The following is a 10,793-nucleotide window of genomic DNA, read 5'->3' as shown; positions in this document are numbered from 1 at the left end:
TATTCCTATACTTAAGTTTTTCTCCTTCAATTTGCTCGACATTGGTCATGAGCATAGAGATATCCATATCTTTGATAAGCATGGTGGTTTGGCACTCTTTCATAACCAAGTACGACATAACCAAAATAAACTTCCTCATTCAGGCACGAGAGACAGCTACCAAGGATGGAGCATACTTAGACAACTTTGTGAACTTAAGGGCATACTCTCTCATACTCATATTTATTTCTTTGAGGTTTATAAACTCCATCACCTTCGCCTATCTTAACTCAAGTGGGAAAAATTGGTAGAGGAATGTAACTTTGAAATTTGCACAACATATGAGACCCTCTTCAACCCTTTTGGCTTTCCATTAGTTGTACCATACTTAAGATATGCCTTTGAGTTGGTAGGCTGCCAATTCCTCCTTTTCCTCCGAAGATACTCCCATAATACTAACAATCTTGTATAATTCATCCATAAAGTCTTGGGGATCCTAATCAACCTTGGACCCATGAAACTAGATAGGGTTCATCCTCGTGAAATCTCTAACCCTAGAAACTGATGTAGCCACATTTGGAGGTGCCTCTACCCCTCGGTTCACTTGAGTAGTCATGGCTTGGGCTGGCATTTGAAAAGCGGCTTAAAATACTGCATTAGTCACTTGATTATCCAAAGAATCATTTGGATCTTGTGGCTCTTCTTCCATAATATTCTTTTAGACGGTTGCTCTTCGTGGAGGCATGATTTTGCAATCGGTGTTTGTTAGATGAAGAAACCTTAGACTTCAACTCTATAGCATCATGAGATCATGAAAGAAATGAAGTGTTTCCTAAGACACCTTATAGACTCATATTCATAAATGTGGTGCGCTTCAAAATAATAAACAAGAATCTACTCGACGTGGCATTTTAGACTCCCTAAGACATTAGAAATTTGTGCTCTGATCCAAGTTTGTCATGACCCAACCTAGGGCCTAGTTATAACATGGCGATTAGAATCTCGAAGGATCCCAACTAAGCCTCATAGCATAAAATTCATGAGAATGAATAAGGTAAAAGAGAAATAAAACAAAATTAAGATATAGAACCAAGATCTCAAATAGAACATAAGTATCAAACGAGAAACGATAACATAGACTCCTTTACTATCAAACAGACCTCTAATAACTCGATGGGGGCGTAAGACAAGCTCCTAGCTCACGTATATAGATATCATAATAAAAAGAAGTAAAACTATCAAAGTTAGAAATAAGTGTCATGTCCTCAAACTGTGAGGACTCACCAACAGTAAAAAGCTAATAGCAACACTTAAGCCATGAGTGGGAGAAGGACGAACGTGATCGTCTGGCCCTAAATTATGATATAATATAGTTAAAAATTATGTGTTAATACATGGAATTTACTTAGTATATGAGAAGATGCATGAACAATAAACATAGACCATAATCAATAAGAATTATGGGATGCAAGACCAATATCTTTAAAATATGTATAAAACCATGAAAACCTTAAAATATTTATCTCATTGGTCAATGCATCAAATATCATAATCATCATGAGAACTTACATATGTGGGAGATAAACCTAACCAACACTAATACCATGCGATCTATTACATCGAATTCAATGATCTCTACATCGAGAAAGGGAAGACTACTTGCCAAGGTAGGATCCATCCAATCATTATCATCATGTTCTATATGTGGATCCACTAGCTAGGCCATATTGGCAAACCTACGGTGGTAATATAGTTTAAGAGACCATAGGTTGCTACTAGAGCATAGATCAAGCCCCCACCTCAAGTCCACTCAGTTCTAAGTATATCATCCCACGGAATACATATCATAACATAATCATAAATCATACTTGTAATAAAAGTTTTTTATAATCATAATTCATAAACTTGTACATAGGAATAGCTCATTATTATGTAATTCATGTAATGTGGGTATAGATCTTCCACAAAACATCTTTAGGGTCTTAAGTCACCTTCCTTATTAAGGATCTTAAGTCACCATTTCATTAGTGTCTTGAGTCACCTTCTAGGAGGTTAAGCCACTCAGTTATTAGAGTCTTAAGTCACCTTCAAGGATCTCAAGTCATTCTTTCATAAAAGTTACTTGAAACATTATTAAAACATTGTTCATAACCTTTCATAGACATTCATAAACTTTTCCTTCATAAAGCATTTTAAAAACTCACTGATAAAGCTTTCATCGAAATAACTTAAAAATCATGATCATATCTTACAAATCATACTTGAAATTAGCATATAGCAAGGGTCATTAAAATTCAACTTGGAATCATGCAATATGATGTGAAATATGCATAATTAGACTAAAATCATTGAAATGTATCATAATTGAGAAGAGCCAATATAAATTATGAAATTAGGGCTTTTAATTGAAGAATTCATAAGAGTATTGAGAAGGGATCTTTGGGATTCTATGGTTGAAAGAAACCCATGGATGAATTCCCATACACCTTGTCCATGATTATCCCTAAATTGAAAAGAATGGAAGATTGACCTTTGAAGAATCCCTTGAATTGCTTAAGGAAGAAGAAGACCTTGATAGAAAACTTGAGAGAGAAGGCTTTGGGGTTTAGGGAGTTATGTTGAGAATGAGAGGGTTAGAAGACATAAGGGTAGTTAATAAGTAGGAATCTAGGCTTTAAAACTATCTACAGTCATTAATAAAATCTAAGGAAAAGACTAAAATAATCCTCATTTAAACTGAATTCAAAATTCATAATGAACCTTCACCACAGACTGTTAAAGGCACCATGGTCCGTGGTCCCCTCTGTGATAAGGAAATTAGGATTTTTGAAAAATATTTTGGAAGGTTTCCCATCACGAGACCAATCATGGCCCGTTATTGGCACCACTGTCCATGGTGTTCTTCCGTGGTGATTTCCTTGGACTAGCATTCTTGGTGTTTGCAGGGATGGTTTCAGTACTTTCTCTATGGAGACCTTCATGGTCCGTGGAGTTCACTATGGTCCTTTAACAAAGATCATGAAAAGGATTCTGATAGGAGGCCTGCAGGTGTGTCCACCATGGGAGCCATAATGGTCTGTGGTCCGTACTATGGTTCATGGTGGTCTCTCATGGTCCTCACCCCTGAAAACCAATTGAATGGACATAGACCACGATAGACCATTAGGGCCCGTGGTGATATTCATGGCCAGTAATGGGTCTCGTAAAGGCCACCTAGTGCCAAAAGCTATAACCTTTCAGGAATTTTATCTTGTCCCTCATTTTTTAACTTTCCAACTTTCAGAGTCTTACATCATGACATGAAGAATCGAGGTGTGACAAGTTGTTATTTGAGACCTAGGTTCACCGGTCTCACTTTTACTAAGCTAACGTATAGTAGAGTCCTATTGATCGGTACAGAGATATCCGTAACTTTTCTTTGGGAGGCTACATGATGTCTTTAGGAATATGTCCCCTTTTTATTGCTTTTGTGTAGTGTGTGTCTTATCATTTTCATAAAATCTCACTTGTTTCATTCTTTTACAAGAGGGCTCACTTCTAGGGCAGCTACAACGGATCCAAATCTAGGGCCAAGGACTCTTAGGATAGGCCCCGCCCACAGTTTCAGTAAGGTCAGTCTAGCCTGCCTAATCAGGTTGCATTGCTTGCATTAATGAGTAGCCAATAGTATATGGGTGGTCCTAGCATGGGCTAGAGTTTGAAGTGATTAGATACGGGGTCTACAGGCAGTGATGGCAGATTTTATGTGGGTTGTTCCTCTCAGGGTCTTTATGATGGAGGGAGTTAGACTACTGGTCTAGGGATTCCCTCCATCTTAGGCTAGCTACTCTAGCTCCTACTACAACTATGCGAATATCATCAAACCCCCTCCAACTATAAGCGGTGGTCAGGATCAGAATCATCGAGGTGGCCAACAGGGTGCTCGAGGTTGGGCACATCGACACATGTCAGGTGATAGATCACACACACAAGACAGAGGTGACCAGGGCTATTCCTGTGTAGCTCCATAGAAGGCGGAGTCTGAGGCATCTGATGATGTTATCATAAGCACGCTTCTTTTATACCATCAGCCCACCATAACTTTATTTGATCTGATCTCTATATTTTCATATATATATATATATATATATATATATATATATATATATATATATTATTCTCCCTAATTAGGTATGATTTTAGAGTCCTTGGCAGATCCAATTCATATTTCGACACCGGTAGGTAAGTCCTTCGTAGTGGATCAGGTATTGTGATCTTTCCTAGTACTGTTGGGTAATAACATTCGGGTTGATCTTGGTTTGATAGACAAGGTACATTTTAACATAATTCTAGGCATGGACTGGTTATCCCCCTACCATGTGGTCTTAGATTGCTACACTAAGACTATTACCTTACCCATGCCTGGAATTCCTCTGATGTTATCGCAGGGTGCTTATGGTTTCACACCGATAGGGATTATCTCTTTTATTCAAGATCAGTGATTGTTTGTTTCCCAGTTTTAGCATATTTGGTCTTTATGTAATATGTTAGTTGGGATGTCCCTTTATTTGATTCGGTTCTTATGGTTTGAAAGTTTGTAGATATTTTTTAACTGACCTACCTGGCCTACCCCCAGAGTGTGATATTAATTTTGTCATAGACTTAGAACCTAGCACCCATCCTTTTTCTATTCTACCTTATCGAATAGCCCCCAAGGGTTCATTCGACTAAGTGTCTTCCCTTGGGGTGCCCTAGTCTTGTTTGTGAAAAAAAAGGATGATATTATGCAGATTTATGTCAACTATAGGAAGTTGAACTAGGTGATAGTGAAGAACCATTACCCCAAGTCATCGGAGGTAACCCTACAGGCTTGTACTGAATATAAGGCCTCAGACACTAATTTGCTGACCCATCTAGCTGGAAGGTAGTACAATAAACCCTGTGAGACTTCACTAACCCGAGGTTATACAACATCTCTTGAAAACTAACCCGAAACTTGTGTGCATCCTCTCTTGATGTACTTTGAACATAGGAGGCCCCAATCTGATGAATCGACTTAGCATCTTTTGCTCCTAAGAAAACATAACTAACTTGGGTGCCATGGGTGGAGCAAAAGTCAAGAATTGTTGAACCACTAAATGAGGATCCACAATAGCAGGTTGTGACCCTTGAGTCTAAGCACTATGTGCCCTTACCTAGGCTGGAATTCAAGCCTCGCCTTAAACTTGGGGTCCCACTGAAGTACTAGGCAAAGTCTCTTCCTTGGATATACCCTCCATAAATCTGAGGATCCTACCCAGTGTATCTTGAAGTACTGGTGTGGCAACAAAACCTAGCGAAAGATGGGCTAATCCCACACTATCTGGTTGATGCTGAACGTGCTCAACCATTATATTAGGCTCTATTAATGTGCCCTCTCCTAATCTCGAGCAGGTGTTGTAGCTCGTGATTGACCTCGACCTCTGGGTTGGCCTCAACCTCTACCCCTACCTAGGTCACTATATGTAGGTATAGGAGTCCCTCTCCCATCCATAAATGATCTCATCCTAGCAAGCTAAGAATGAATGAAACAAATGAAACTCAGTAGTTGCTAAAGTCAAAGACACAAATAAGAACAAAGAAAGTGAAGTATTCCTAAGAATACCTTATAGCCTCTCAAAATAGGATATGGATGTCATCGTACAGATCCACGAGACTCTACTAGTCACTTGCTCCTATATTGGTTAGACCGGTGAACCTAAAGTTTTGATACCACTCTATCATGACCTAAAATGGCCAATAAATCTCACTAAGGATCAAAAATACCTATAACCTAGTCCTAAAACCATCCTAGCTATCAAACTACTCAATTATATAGATAATCGAGCTAAACCAAGTCTAAAAGAGGAAAATCATAACCTACCTCATGCCCAAAGACCGAACACGTTACTACTCGGGTGCTTTTTCTTTTTGGAGAGCCTAGAACCGCTGCCATGCTATCAAAATTACAATGAGCAAGGCAAAACCGATCCAACAATACCTATATTACTAAAATGAAATTCATACCAAAATTGATTCAAAATCGACTTTAAAGAATTATGAAACAAAATATGTCGTTATGTTTACCTTGAGATAAGGATCACATGCCCAAATGTTGTGCAAAATAGTGTTCAATTTGGACATTAAATAGTCCAAATACCATACAATATAAAATAGATATCAATAAAATCTAGGCCAAAAACTGAAATAAATTAAGGAATTGAAGCTAGAATCATGTATAGAAAATAAAATTGAAGAAAATCACCTTTGAATCACTATATTTGATCAAGAAATGACAATTTGCCTAGGTCTGAGCTCCACTCAAATGGGTTCTTTATTTTGAAGAAATGAGGAAGAAAAGGGATTTCAATCCCAGCTTTTATTGCTAAAGCCGACAAATGGTCGCTTTTGCAGCATCGCATTACATATTCGTTGGTCACTAAAGTGACCTTCGCCGATAAGGCACCTATCGCTAAAGTGTTGGCCAGTTTCTAGAATAGCCACCGCTAAATTTATTAGCTGATAGCTTTCACGACCCCCCATATGTCTATCACAATAGCCAACCCACAATCGCCAAAGTGTAGCCAAAAACTAGAAAAAGATCTAAGTGTCCCAAAAACTTCGAACAAACCCTAGGAATTCATTCGGAGTCCAAATAACGCAAACCAAAAGTGCCAACCACTAAGAAAATACATTCCAAAGTCTACAAAATCTACAAAACAACAAACAAAGGTTGTTTCGTAAAAATGTTCACCAAAGTCAACACTTACAATGAATTCACAAACAAAACGCCTAAAGCCACAACCTCATCCTGAAAGCCAGGGGAATCAAATCGAAGGTAGTTCTAGACAAGAATCGGCATTTTATAGATAACTGCACTAACGAATTGGCTAACTTTCCTACTCTGATAGCATCTCTGAACAACAGGTAGCTTGCTCGGTATAACTACTGCATAGAGTTTAGGTAAATAGACAGACCACACTTCTTTTTCTCCGCTCCTATTTTGCATGTTTTCAATCTGAGCATATTACCAAGAATCTAGATCGAAGTCAAACACTGGAAAAAATTTCAAAGCTAAAATGCCTAATCTCACAAATTCAAAATGAAAGCTGTAAAACCCGAACCAATCATCAGACTAGACCAAAATTACTTGACACTTCCAAAGCTTTTGGAATCAAAAAATCGTCATCTGACATTAGAATCTATGAATTTTGACTAAAGTGAACTATTTCAAACCTTAGGCCACAAAAATGGTCAAGGCTACTCAAAACTCACTGATCACCTCAGAAAATGTGCCATACATCCTAACACTACATAAATTCTATAAAGAAGGTATGGGGAGGGGGAAATTATTAAAAACACACAAAAATACAGAAATGACCTTAAGGGTCATTACATGGTTAGTGTGGGATTCTTGTCGGTGTGCATTTCTTTGTGAGTCCTCATGGTTCTAGGGAATGGACACTTTATGAGTTCCTTATGTATTTTCATTTTTAGACTTCATTTAGTTTCAATTTATTTCATGAGCTATGGCTTGTCCTATGCCACACATGTGATAATAAAGGTTTTGTCAGACTATGATGATTTCTTCTTTATCTGCCTTTATACTCACATTTCTCTCCTTTGAGATTGCTATGAAGAGATTGTTATTAAGAATTATCTTTCATTTTTCAGGGGTATTTCGAGATCCTATTCACCGTATTCGTGATAAGGACATTTGGTTTGGTTCTCGAGATTGTCAATTTGGGATGCAGGTTGTTTTAGTTGAAGTGTTGACTTTGATCAATATTCCACTAACACGACCTCTAATAGTTGTTTTGTCAATTCCTTTTAGTCTGGAATGTCATTTTTGGTTGTGCAGCATGTCTTATGTGGGTTTGCAAAATTCTAAATAAATCTCGAGGGTCCATTTGAAGACTTTGGAAAATTATTAAAGCTGCTAAGGAAACTTGTGCTAATGTAGCCACTCATGCAGAGCTTATTTGTCTTTTGCATAGCTGGTCCAATTGAGAGAATATGCACCAAAGAAACCTAAAAATGCCAGCGACCTTTGCTCCTGTAAAGCTTGAGCGCTCTGATGGAACTGCTACTGTGATGATTTTCTGTCACTATGGGCTCGTAATATGGGCTCGCGGAAGCTCTTGTAGAGGAAAGTGATGGCTTTCACTCCTTCAGAGACTTCTCCACTCCCGTTCCATCACAGTTAGGATGAGTGTGCATATGGGAGACGATTTTTGAGTGTTTTAAACCTTCTCCTTCATTTATTTTCTAAGTCATTAGAAGACTAGATTATTTATTTTAAGCCTTAGTTTAGATTGTTGGTACCTATGGGGTATTTAGGATAGAAGCATTAGTATGATTAGAGTATTTATACCTTACTTATAGAAGTTGTTGTTTGATCGATTAGTGTAAGTTTGTTATTTTATTCCATGGTTGGTTGTTATATCATTTTCTTGAGATTGTGGGCCTGAAGCCTTGGATTTGGACTGACGGAGTTCCAAGTTAGTACAATTGTGCCGTGGAGGGTGTTTTACCCTATTTTTCATAATATATGTGTATTTTCTTATATACATATAGTTGGCATACATTCTTACGCATTTGAACTCGCATTGGATCACATCATGAGTTGGAAGCAAAATAAAATATTTATTTTTGGTTTTTAAACTAACTAGTATATGTACCCGCATGATGCGTGGAAAATATTAAAATAATATTTATAATTATTTTAGATTTTGATATCTTCATTTGAGTATGTTAAATTATATTACATTATAAAAGTCAAACTATTATATTGTTCTTCAATGAAATATTATCCCTACCCCTCTACCCCAACCAATCCATATGAATAGATATAACAAATCATATGATTATCAAATAATTTTTATGTCTCATATAATCTTTATTATATTGTTCAATGTTCATTATTTCAAATAATTAGATTTTCATAGTAATTTATATCACATAAAAGTCAAGACTTTTTGTGGTGCAGGGGGGTAATAGGGCCCGTCCAAAGTTTGGGATTGTTACATCAATTTTTGTCAAAGTTTTGATATTTTTCGAATCATTATCCCTTTTAAAATTATTATTTTAATGATGATAATCTGAGAACATTTCTTATAATGACACGTGTATATTTTTTATTTTATTTTTGCAAAAATAGAAATTTTTAATATTAAATCATTTATTTTTAAAAAATTAAAAATTCAAGACTTTTTGTGGTGCTGACACATGACACTTTTATCTCTCCTATTGTATCGATAGATATGCTGTAGGTATTACTCGATTTGAGTTCTGAAGTACTACTAATCTTTATTGTTGGAAATTTTATTTTTGTAAGGATGTACAACTGTTGTTGAATTTTCAGGTTTTGAAGAGATCTTTACCCTTAATATTTACTAGTTTTCTGGTATGGAAAGATGTAGTACATTTAATTATGGTTCAAGGTGAAACTTTTAGGACCTTTCCTCCATTTACTTTCTATTATGAGTATGAGGCGCATTCCAAACAGCCCGAGGGGTCATTCTGGGTTTGCATTTCTAGATAGCATATGTGATGAGCCTACGAGAGGCTCGAGGGATCATTAAGAGTTTTATTATATTGCAACTATAGTTGATCTCCAGTAGCTCTGTGAAATGTAGCGAGGACCCTACAGGCAGCCAGCAAGGCAATTCTAAGACTTTTTTACTTCTCTATATCAGTCACAAATGCATTGCACCATTCCCTGTTACATGATATTTTTCTGAGCTTTCCTGAATTATGATTGCCTTTATTATTATTATCTCCACCGTTATTTCCTATGAGTATGGCTTTCTAGTATAGTTTTGAGTTTAGAGTGTTATCACTATCATGATTCAAATATTGCATAGTGTCCTTTGAGCTCGATAGGCCTATGATGCCTACTGAGTACCCAGTGGTTTTGTATTCATACTACACATTTACACTTCTAACGTCAATATTCACTCATTCAAAGACCTTTTGTTCTTTGTATTATGGTGAGCTCTTGGCCTTCAGAGGCTTGTTTCTTTTTCTTCTATATTTAATGAGTAGATAATTTGTATTTTGTTAGACATTTACATTTTGTGTAGCTCTACTCCCGTTCTTTGGATGCTATAGTAGGAGTGACATGTCACGACCCAAAATCTCAGGTTATGGTTGCATCTACTAAAACCCCACCAGTAGGTAAGTCAAACCCATAGCCCATAACCAGATGCAACAGAATATCCCCGTGGAATAGATGAATGCACACAGTAGCAAATACATATTAGAAGTAAGAGAGGAAAAGAGAATCAAAATATTCATTAACCTAATATCAGTCGGTAGTTGAGCTACTAATAAAAATAGGAGTACAAGGTAAATAAAAATATACAGAATAGTCTCTGAATACAAAGTAAAGACTAATATTGTCAAAAATCGAAGGAGAAGGACAACTCCATACATCAGTAGCTCACACAAAGTCTCTAATCCACACGAAGCACACGTTAACGACCGAAACTCATACTATGATCTGCAGGGTGTAGAAGTTAGAAGGCCTAGGTCGAGTGAGCTCCAAAGATAAGAAAATCAAAAATAGTAGGTAAAGAAGGAACATATATTTCAAATAACTAAAGAAAAGATAATGGGGAGTAAAAGTGAGCAGGGACAAAGGATATATGATAAGAGATGTAGATAACTAAGGCAAGGGAACATACCAGGAGGAACTAACCCAACAACCAAGCCATAACAATATTTTTCTTCTTCAGAAATCCACTAACTGAGGATATACTAACTGTAAAAAGAACATAATAGCCAATAGGCCAATCCATCCTAACTCAATCAAA

The sequence above is a fragment of the Solanum dulcamara genome, chromosome 7, assembly GCF_947179165.1.
Source record: "Solanum dulcamara chromosome 7, daSolDulc1.2, whole genome shotgun sequence".
Classification (NCBI taxonomy): domain Eukaryota; kingdom Viridiplantae; phylum Streptophyta; class Magnoliopsida; order Solanales; family Solanaceae; genus Solanum; species Solanum dulcamara.
Note: the sequence above shows the minus strand (reverse complement) of the source record.